The sequence below is a fragment of the Nelusetta ayraudi genome, unplaced genomic scaffold (genome assembly GCF_046127955.1).
Source record: "Nelusetta ayraudi isolate G7.1 ecotype Tasmania unplaced genomic scaffold, CSIRO-AGI_Nayr_v1 ptg000081l, whole genome shotgun sequence".
Taxonomy (NCBI): Eukaryota; Metazoa; Chordata; class Actinopteri; order Tetraodontiformes; family Monacanthidae; genus Nelusetta; species Nelusetta ayraudi.
The window spans coordinates 257,620-268,727 of record NW_027466131.1 but is presented as its reverse complement, the minus strand read 5'-3'; positions in this window follow the sequence as shown (position 1 = coordinate 268,727).

Genomic DNA, 11,108 nt, shown 5'->3' with positions numbered 1-11,108 from the left:
TCTATTGAGAAAAAAAAAAAAAAAAATCCAGCCTTCAATTTTCTATCGCCACTTCTGCACTTACGTAGGGAGGCTGGGGGAGGCTGGGGGAGGCTGGGGGAGGCTGGATCCTATCCCAGCTCTCTGTGGGCAAAGGCAGTGTGGACAAGTTGCCTGTGTATCGTCGCAGGGCAACAAAGACACAACCATTCGCACCGGCACCTACGGACAACTGACACATGTGAGAGGTGGCCAGCGTGGCCGGAGAGAGCCCACGCAGTCAGAGGTAGAACGTGGCCACAACGCCACTCAGATGGTCGAACCTGCGACCTGCTTGCCGCGAGGCAACCCTGCTGACCACAGTCGTAACCAGAGAGTAAGCTCTGACTGCAAGCATGTATGGATCGCCACCGCATCGTCACGCATCGGATCGAGATGCAATCTCGGTCAAGAGTCTGTCGGCACGCCTCTCATCAACATCATGACGTCGTACGCGCCAACGCTCACGCCTGTGTTGTCTCTGCACTCCTTCTCATGGCTGTAATGGAGGTGGCCATTGCGTCGCGTTCTGTCGTCTTGCTCGGCGTTCAATCCGAACAAGTTAATTAGAGGACCGAGATGGCATCGGCACAAACGGGCGTAATGGAATAAACAAAAGCAGAGATTAGCAATTACGCTATCGGAGCTCCGACTCGTTCATGTTCCGCCGCGCCGCCTTTCAACGCGGCGCGCTAACGAGCGGGACGCCTGCCTTTATCCCCCCCTTTGTGTATAACAACTGTAATGTTGACCCACTTTTTTGTTTATGGGCCTTTGCGCGGCGGAAGACAGCATGGATATCATCAGCTTAATAGCTTTCGGTGACGGTGATGATGTGTTTATGCTGGACTGGAGAGTTTTTGCATGACCGGGTCCCTCTCAACGCACTATTGTGAAACATGGCTGATTCAAATGAATAGTGGTCCACTGCGCGTGTGACTGTGTGTGTGCCTGTGTCTTGGGCTGTATTTATTTGAGGGTCTCGGCGCAGAGTGGCTGTATATGTTCGGATGTGAATGTGATATACAGTAAAAGTGGAATTCCTGCCCTCTCAGCTTGAATATACAAACCGCTGTCGCCAAATTTAAGTGTTCTGGATCCTCCATGTGTCTCACATCTGTCTCTGTGAAAACTGTATATTACATTCCTGCACACAACACACACACACACACACACACACACACTAACTGTGTGTGTGTGTGTGTGTGTGTGTGTGTGTGTGATCCATCTGGTCTGAACCGGTCCTCCTATAGAGTTTCTGATGAATTGAGAGCAGGGGGCACTGTGGCGAATAGGACACACGGCGACTTTGGGAGCCACAGCGCCGTCCGATCCATCTATCTCTCAGTCCAGCAGCCGCAGCAGGCAGGGAAGTCATTAACCCGACGGACCTCGGGGTCCCCGAACGCCACCGGCGACCACTGCAAGAGAGAAAGGAGGGATTATTTCACTGCTTTGTCTGCTCTGGAACAATAATATCTGCATCTGTCTGAGGGTGTTTTACATTCTGGAGCAGATGGAAATGCCCTAAAGGCTTTGTGACACATTTTACAAGGTTTCCTACGTGTTTTGTTTTTTTCTTCTTGTATTCAGATTTTGTTTGCATTTAAGGTTTATCCCCAAAATATAACCACCAACCGTTTTAGGAACTCCTCAGTGTCTAAAACCCTTCAAGGTGTTTGGACCATTCAGATCTCAAGTCTGAATTCTTGCGGATCCGTCTTGAAACACTCACAGCAGTGTGGCTGTAATTGGACCAAACGGCATCCTTTGAAGCTACAGCTACAGCATGCTGCAGCGGGAACCCACAAACGTGTGAATATTTTCCATCCGCCTTGAAAGCGCCAATCTGAATCATTCCCAGCTGAATGGTCCAGGCGCAGTCTTGTAAGGAGAAAGAGGCGAGGCGGCAGCTTGGACGGAAACGCGCTGCTGCTGCTGCTGGTTGTAGACGGCGTCGGTGTCAACGTGGATGCTGCGGCTGAAACTCTGCTTGCCTTAGCGTGGATGCTGCAGCGTGGTCTGCATGATCAGCGCTGGACAGCAGTTCCTCATTTGAAGAAGAGCAGAAGGCTTTTCTCCATTGGTCGGCAGTTTGGTGACACCTCTGTCAATTCTGCCTATTGCATTATGACTTTGCCAAGCACGCGTTGGAAAGGGAAAAAAGCTCTTTCACCACTTAGAGCTTTTATATGTTTGTTTCTTTTAATTGACAGGGTTGTCGTGCTATTTTGCAATCCCTTTATGAAATGCAGACTTCAGTGATCCTGTGTGTTTGCTTGTGTGTTACTGTCACCAATGCTGGGCAGGAGGTGGGTTTGTGTGCGCGCTCATCTAATCTGCCGCCGGCTTATTTTTAGGCTATTTGTGCCTGTTTTCTTTTTGTATCGCCACCGCCGCAGTTGTGTCACCTGCTTATCTGAGGCTGGAGGTATTTATTTTATCGCACGCAGTAAATCTGGCGGCTCTTTTATCTCTTCATCATTGCTTTTTAAAGGGCCAGTTCGCATCGCTAAACATTCACCTGGGAGAATAATAAAGAATTGTCAGCGCGTCCCTGAACAGCCGATTGTCGCCAGCTGTCTGTGCGTGCGCGCGCGTTAACTGCTGCTCTGCGCGGGTCTCGCTACACGCGTGCTCCATCACGTTAATGTTTTTGCGTCGCGCTGCCCGTGCGCGCACACAGGTGCACATCGCCGGGTCGCTCGCGCCCGCCCCGTTCGGCCCATTCCGGGCGTCGTGGCCTCGCCTGCGCGGCTCATCTCTCATGTCGCCCTCGTAAACAAAAGCCCATTGTGGCGCCCGGGCAGACTGACGGATTCGATATCGCCCCCCTGCAATAGGGAGCAGATTAAGTCACTGCATCATCGCTCGCGGCCTCTCCTTTTATACGCCATTAATTGCCTTCATCAGTCGCAGCCGTTCCGCGGCTTGACGCGCAGCGGCGGAAGAAAAACGAGGGCGTCTGCCGGGGCGGCCACCGCCGTCTCAGCGGCCTTATTTCCCGTCTGCGGGTCAGGAAGCTGCGGTTTGTTTTGATTAGCTATTAAAGTGAAAGTTGCGCCACAGGAAAGATATCAGGCGGAGGAAAGCTCGGCCGACACAGAAAGGACTCATGAGTTCAGCCCCGATTCTCCCGCCGGGCGTCTTCCAAAGAAAAGGAAAACAGCAGCAACAACGGCGGAGAAGCAGGACTCGCACTCTCACTCCGCCCGTTTCTGTTATTCTTTCGGAATCTATTGACCGGCCTCATTGTGTGTCGAGCTCTTTTGTCAGCCGATTCGTCTTGAAACATCAACACTGACACCAGCTTCTCAGGCACCGTGTTTGAAAACGGCGACCGTTCATCACGTCAGCTCTCAACTACGGTTGGTTTCGCCTGTTTTCCCAATCGAGGATAAATTAAGAGTAAATAGAGTGTTGGCCGAGTTGTTGCGAGCTTGGTTGAACGGTCGACGCCAACCAGCTGGTAGCGCCGGCCGATGTTGAAGGCACACTTATCGCACTCCTGCAGGAAGCCTCGGTTCACTTTTTCTTTCTTTTTTTTTTTTCTTCCTGGGCCTCCTTCCTTCCCGGATGGAAATGTGAAATAAACCCCGGGTTCACATCCTTCCCCCCCGCCGGCACGTCTCCACCGCTTTCAACGCGACATCAGGAAACGGGAAAGTGGTTGATTGCGCCGCATGAATATTCCCGCAGACTTTTCTCTCGCGACAGTAAATTGGTCGAGCGGCGGCGTCGGGCTGCGCTGCACTCCTGTGATTAATGGCGCTCCTCTGCGAGACACTACACGCAGCAAACAAGCGCGGTGGAGAGTGCCGCGGGGCCGCCCTGCAGGGGCTGCAGGACTGCAGCAACTTTGGAGGCCTTTGAGCAAAAAATAAATAAATAAATAATAAAAAGCTGGCTAGTTTGGTTTAGACGGAAGGGAGGAGAATCGATGGCGATGCTTTTTAGCAGTCGTGTCAGCCGTGACACAGCAGCAACAGTGAAGCGTCGACGGCGCCGCATCGGAAATAAATATGAAATTCAACGGCATGACGAATGACCCGCCGTCGCCCCCTCTGGCCCTCATCGACAGCCGCCTGGCGGAGTCATCGTCGCGTCGGAGTGTTTAATTGGTTGTCTCATCAGGGAGGGATCGACCAACCTCGGCGACTCTGCTGAATCAGGGCTGCCGCCGCAGGAGGAACGGCGGAAAGTCTGATGTCAAAGGTCCATCGACGTGGAACCTCATGCGACGCCGTCATCAACCGACCCAGTTCCACTTTTCAACCTCCTGCTGACCACAGACCATCGGTTCGTTACCACTCCCAGCAGCCAAAGTTCTTTCCCTCGGGCCTGGATGAAGTGCAGGTTAACGGGCGATGAGGCGAGAACAGGAGTGGCTGAGGAAGCTGGATTTGTGTTTGTTTGCCGCTGAAAAAAGCCGGAGGGAGAGAGAGAGAGTGGGAGAGAGACACACAAACGTGGCATTAGACTGCGCGTCATCTCCGTATTATTGCCGAGGACGGAGGAAGAGAAAGGGTAGAAATGACTTGTCTTGCTTGGCTATAATCCCGACGGGATGACTGTTGGATCAGTGTCACACTTTTAAAAAATGGATTTAATGAAATGCCAAAGCACATTCAACAGGATAAATCCCTGCGGTGAGAAGCTCCGGCTCTGTGATAGAAGAGGAATGAGGTACCTGAGGGGGAGGAGGGGCGGGGGGCCCACAGGAGGGGGCGTGTCCTCTTCGACAACCGCCAACTTACTTTTCGTTATTTCTTCAGCACTTTTCGAACAAAACGCATATTGCTCTTGTGAATGCAAGATTTATTATTATATAAGTGCTAGCATTCTGTAGCCACGCCCACAAGACTCTGTTCATTTATCCGTACCTGACAGTGTCTTCCCTCAGGATTGTTTTTGAAGCCTTTTTTTTTACTATTTTCCCATTGATGTCCACGGTGAAATAGACCAAACTGAGGCCGCAGCTCTCGCCGGTTCACCGAAACTGGACATTAAAAGGTCAGACAAAACGTAATATAAACATTCTGCAACATGACAGCGAATTCACTGGACTGCTGTGTTGTTCTCCACAACCACCAGATCTCAGTCAGTCGGACTCTTTGGGATGTGGTTTAACCTGAGATTAGCATCCTGCCAATAAGGAGCAGAGTTTCTTCGGAAAGTTCCCAGGGAGTTTGTTGTGAAAGGCGCTTCGAAAGGAAAAAGGGTTCCGCCTAAGTTACCCAGGTGGACCTGCAGCACATTTAAAAGTGAACCTGCGGAGAAGACATCCAAACGGTCAAACTAAACGTTTGTGACACCGGCGCTGTTGAGCACTAGAGAAAGAAAAAGACTTCAGTTGGCTTGTGAGCAGTGAAACTGAGTCGCAAGTAAACACTCTCTATCGTTTCTCTAAATGTTTTATGAGTTTCTCTCTCAGAGCGGATGAGTTTATACTGGAAAGCAAAACACGTACAATTTTATTCTCTACACTTTGTTATGGATGTGCTGCGGTGTGCACTGAGACGGTCATTGTTAATCTTCCCACCGCCGCTCGTAATGAAGGTGAGGAAGCTGGTTCACTGCGCTCGCCAGTTAAAGGCTGCGCCGCACGTTTTATCAACAGTTTGCATCGTAAAGAACATTTGCAAATGAGACAGACCCCTCCAGCCCCCCAAGTCTCACTGATGCTTCCGTTTATTGCGGTACAGCTTGATTGACTAACTTAATTAACCTGAAAAAATAGCCATGGCTGAATTGGATTTGAATGTGAAACTGGATGTAGAAGGATGGAGAGTGAGAAAAACATCCTCGCGTCAATATTTTAATCATAAAAGGTCACGAAACACCCAGAGGCCTGAATATTTTAAACTCCGACATGCCTGAATATATATTTTTTTTGTCCCCTGTCGCTTTTTTTTCCAGCATTTACTGGCATCCAGTAAGCTTATTTCAATTCCTTTCCTTCATCAGCCTTTAATTTGTTTGGCAGGGCTTTGTTCTGTTCCGAGCCTTCAAATTAATTTTCCAGAAGGCTACGTGAGCCTCCAAGTTCAATCAAATTTAATAGATTCCATTTCATCATGCCACTGTGGTTCTGACGTTGAGAAGGAGAAAAGAAACCACCGGCAACACAGGGTCCGCCTTGCCGGGCTGAATCCCAACACCGAGACAAATAAGCAACAAGTGAGCAGCCAGGAAACAGTTGTTGTTTTCATGGCGTCTGTGTTTTTTGTTGAAAAAAAAAAAAAAAATCACATTTTTACGTCTCGATATTCTGAAATGTTCTGATCTTTTTTTTCTCATCCTGCACTCTAGTGGAGACGCCTTGCAGGAGTGGTTACAAAAAAACCCCTCCAGAAGGCAGTGCAATTAGCCCTCTGTTCGCAGCCTCCTGCTAAAGCTGGTGCTTTGTCGGACCTTCTGCGAGGCGCCCCCCCCCCCAAAAAAAAATAAGGTGGTCTCGGCGGGTGGAGCCAACGCCCAACTGGGGGGTGCGACCACTAACCCGCAGAGGTATTGGTTCCCTTTGTGACATCACAAAGGGGTGGGCGTTTTCGCCGGCTTTGGCTGGTAAAGTGCAGCAGCAGAGGAAGTAAAGAGTGATTTAAAAAGACTGTAATCGGTGCACAGTGTGAGACCTTGAGACACGCTGTAATTGGTGCCTTGTGTGTGGACATCCATCTGTTTTTGTGTTAATAAAATGTCCACCGCTGTTTTTCTCTCTCGTGCACTGTAACAGATGAAAATAAATGAGCGACGTGTAACCAGCAGCGTCTCTCCGCACACGTTAAAAGCCTGCGTGTCGATTCCAACCCACCTTGATTAAATTCACTTTCAGATCACATACGCTGCCGGCAAACGTGTGTTACCGTGGCAACTGTTGATCACACTTCAAACGCCCATATTACCCGCACAGAAATGCTGGCGCGTTTTGAAGGCACGCACGACATGCAGCACTGCGGCTTCCTGTTTGTTGGAAGTAGAATTCAATTCGTAAGTCACCATAAGTGGGCCCCTTTAATTTAGTTAATGACCTGGAATGTTTCGCGAATCCATCAAATTTATTTCACGTCGACCTTTGAAAAGGCCCCGGTTGACAATCAGGCCGCTCCAGCCTTTGAGACTAAAGATAAAAATACTGCATATATAATCCAATTTAGAGAAACACAAAATTGTTCACACCCTGGAGACTCCATACGGGCGTGCGGAGCCACCTCCTGCCTGCCGGGCTCCTGGCTGGTCCGATCCCGGAGCCACTGGCTCCTCCGGCGTTGAGGCCTTTCTGCTGCGCCAGATGAGAAGCGCAGCTCAGGAGCAGGAGACTGTTAATTGAAGCTCTTCTTCCTGATCCCAGCATATGGCGGCCCGATGTGCTGCTTAATGTTGATTCCCAGGCGAGACATGCCTGATGAGTCACACACACACACACACACACAGACACACACACACAATCACGGGCTAATAAACACGTCCAGTGATGGATGGCAGCGTGACGCGGAGACGATGAGGGCTGAGGGGGGGAAACGTGCGCGGGCTCACGTCCGCACTCGTTACAATCCCTTCCGCGTTGTCGACGCGCGTTGCCAGATATCATCAGGCGATCTCATCTAGAACAAGTGCGCCGCGCTTTTGTTCTCTGCTGTGTTTGTTCCCAAAGAGAGCCCAGATCATTTTGCGACCAGAGAGAGAGAGAGAGAGAGAGAGAGAGAGAGAGAGAGAGAGAGAGAGAGGTGTCTGTGCGTGTGCACGCTCGCGTGTGCGCGTGTGTTCTGGAATTAGCATAAAAGACGGAAGCATCGCCAGGGATGAAGGAGCCAGACGGCGGATACACACTCTTTCTGATGTCTAAATGAGGTATCTGATGGTCGGGCGAGGAGAGCCGCGCTGCCAAATCAAAGTGTGCAATCGTGTATTTTTCAAGCAACAAGTGCGGCGCAGGAAGGTGTTTGCCTGCCGGCGCAGCGGGAGATCACTGACGCTCGGTCCGCCGTGTGCTTTTTTTTTTTTTTTTCTTTCTTCTCCTTCCTTTTTTTTTTTCTGCTCCTCTCGCCTTCTGATCGCAAACGTTTTTTGAAGTCTGCGGCTCTGCGGATCTTCTGACACGCAGGAGATCTGGCGCCAAGGCCTCCCTCTCCTCTCCTCTCCTCTTCCCTCCCCGCTAAGCGATTGTTTGCCGAGAAAAGGTGCCGCCATCCAAAAACTGCGGAGCGGCGACGGGCGGTCTCGGGGAGGACAAGCTGCTTCTTCTTCAGCGCCCCCCCCACCCCCAAGCCAATAGCTGCGCTCGCTACATTCCTCGCCAAGAACTCGGCGCCAAACGCGAATCCCTCGAATCCCTCTCACGGACTTCCTCTCCGAGTCTCGGACTCCCCATTTCCCAATGGCGGGGGGACGGCGGGCGGCTAACAGGTGGCGGCTGCCGGTGGTGGCGGTCAGTCGACCGTGCTGCTGCTTAAGGTCGAGCCAAATGGGCATTTGTTCAGGGAGAGCAGCTCCAAATTAGTCCAAGATAAGATCTGAATTTCTTTTTTCCATTACTGCTGCTGAAGAAAATGTCATCGGCTAATAAGCGAGTCGGCGTTCCGGTGAAATCCCCTAAAGGCCTCTTATTATTGCTCATTTTTAGATTTCTCATCCCTCTTAGTCCAGTGGAGCGGCTTCACTTGACTAACTATCCCAAAAAACCTCACCGGATGACCAGAAAGCAGCGTAATTAGCCCCCTGTTTACAGCCTTCGGCTAAAACTGTCGCTTTCTGGGACCTTCTGCATGTCTGGAAGGAGGCGCCAAAGACGAGGCGGCCGCAGGTCAGAGCCAACACCTGGCCAGGGGGTGGTGAAGAGGTGTTGGAGCGTTCTGTGACATCACAAAGGGTTGATCTCCAACGATGAAAAGGTGAAAAGTGGAGCCAGCAGAAGTCAAGGGTTGGACTTTTTTCTCATTGACTGGGAGTTCACTGGTGAAACAGAGATGGTGATTATTGGTGAAGAGAAGAGTTTTGGTTCTTGCTGTTGATGTTGTGATGTGAGTCTGAGGGAAGAGCAAAGCTGTTGAGAAGCCTGTGAGGGCTTTGCTTCTGTTCACCAAGCCGAAGCTTTTTGCAGAATTTCCAGTCTACGATCAGTTTCAACCAAAAACCTCATCCTCCTCAGAACCTCCTCATTCTCCCCAAGACCTCCGACTCCGACTTTTCCAGACATGGTGCAGCATCGCGTCGAGAAGCGGCGAACCCTCAGCACGTCACTCGCACTCACATCTGCGGCCGCCGCAGTTTGCATGGTGCCGGAACGCTGGCTCCGTCTCTGCCGAGCCAACGTTCCACCACCTCCTCCGGGGCTCCGGTTAGACTCACTTCCAAACACTGGAGACGCTTGGCTCAGTTTGGGACTTTGGGAACGACCGCAGATGGTTTGGTTTCTGATGAATCACGATGTTTTGACTCTGGAAGTATTTGCTTTGAATAAATACCTGCTACTGCTGACTGTCCATCTGTTGCTGAACAGGTGGGAATAGCTTCTGTTTTTTAAGTTTCTTACTTTCACTACAAAACTTATTTTACATAATCAAATTAAACACCTTTCCAAATCTTTTAGTGTCTTCAATCCAAAATGTTTTGTTTGCGCTCCTCTTGGTGAGATACAATTTGATTCCAGACTTTTCTCCGCTGTGGTTGGTTGGTTCCTGCAGAATCGCTGCCACTTGGCTTTGAAAAGACCCGGGGTTTTTTTCTCTCTTTAAACTTTCCTCTCCTACTTCACAAAAATCCTCTAATTTAACCCGAAATGAAAGAAATCCAATCGCATCAGAAACCACTTTGATATTGTAAACTTTCCGCTGCCTCCCTGGGGGAGGAAAAAAAACAACATTTTTTCCATTTGCTGCGTAAACGTTGATTCAAGTCGACTTTAATGTTTGAACCCAACATTTGAAAGCTGCGTTAGTCGGGCGTTTAGCCAGTGGTGTGGAACACTCGACAATAACATCCATTCGAAGCGGCTTGCGTGGCTCCGCCCACTTCTTTGACTCGACGCCAATAAGAACGCGCAGTGTTTCTTCCACATGTAGGCCTGCGCCGCACACGTCCTTCTTGTTACAGTCAATAGCCAGATATTGACTCGCATCCGGCAGGTCTGGATGTGTGTGTGTGTGTGTGTGTGTGTGAGTGTGTGTGTGTGTGTGTGTGTGTGTGTGTGTTACCCTCAGTGGGATGCTCCTACCCATGATGCCCTGCTGTGCAATCGATAGGACTGCAGACGCATGACATTTGATGTTTTGTTTTTTTTGCTCCCCCCCCCCCCCCACCCCCCCGCCACTCTGTTTCCAGTCTTCTCAGACATCCTGTGAGCGTTGGCGCTCGCCGCCTCATGCAAACGTCTCCCCAGTGAGAGGAGGGGCTGTTGTCCAGAGGGCAGAGGCCGCAGAGGCTTAGATTGGACGGCGAAGCCTCGCCTCACGTGATGTCACAGTTTGTTGTGTTGTGAATCTCGCCGTCGGACACAAACGCATCTGACAGCCGAAGACCAGCGATGGACGTCGTCCAGGCGAGAAATCTGCTATTATTAGTTAAGAATTTGTCATATTTGGGACTTTGTGCTACCCGTTGGGCTGATCCCACCCCTCTTCATCCCCCCCCCCCACCCCCGCCCTCGTTTTTTCTTTTTTTTGTTTTTTTTTCTGCAGCCAAATGAAGCAAACTGGCTGCAGCAGAGTTAATGGCTGCGGGCTGCGCGGAGCCTCGTCGTGACTAATCCTAATGACTAATCCGGTTGTAAACGATAGAGCCGTCAGTCTGCGCTTCACAATGTGTCTCACGCGGCCTATTTCCGTACAGTTGACGTTCACGCGGCTGCTTGTAAGAGATATCACACTTTTGTTTGTTTGCCGTCCGCGCCGCTCATCACAGGGGCGACGGAAGGGAAACGCCGCGCTGATTTGCATTGTCACGCGTGCCACTCATCCGCCGCCGCCGCAGCCGTTAATGCAGTGATGACACCGGGGAGGTTTTCCTGCAACGCTCGCAGAGCCGAGCCCAGGACGAAAACAGAGCCGCCGCCGCCGCCGCCGCGTTCCTTAAGCGTTCCTTAAGCCACGTCC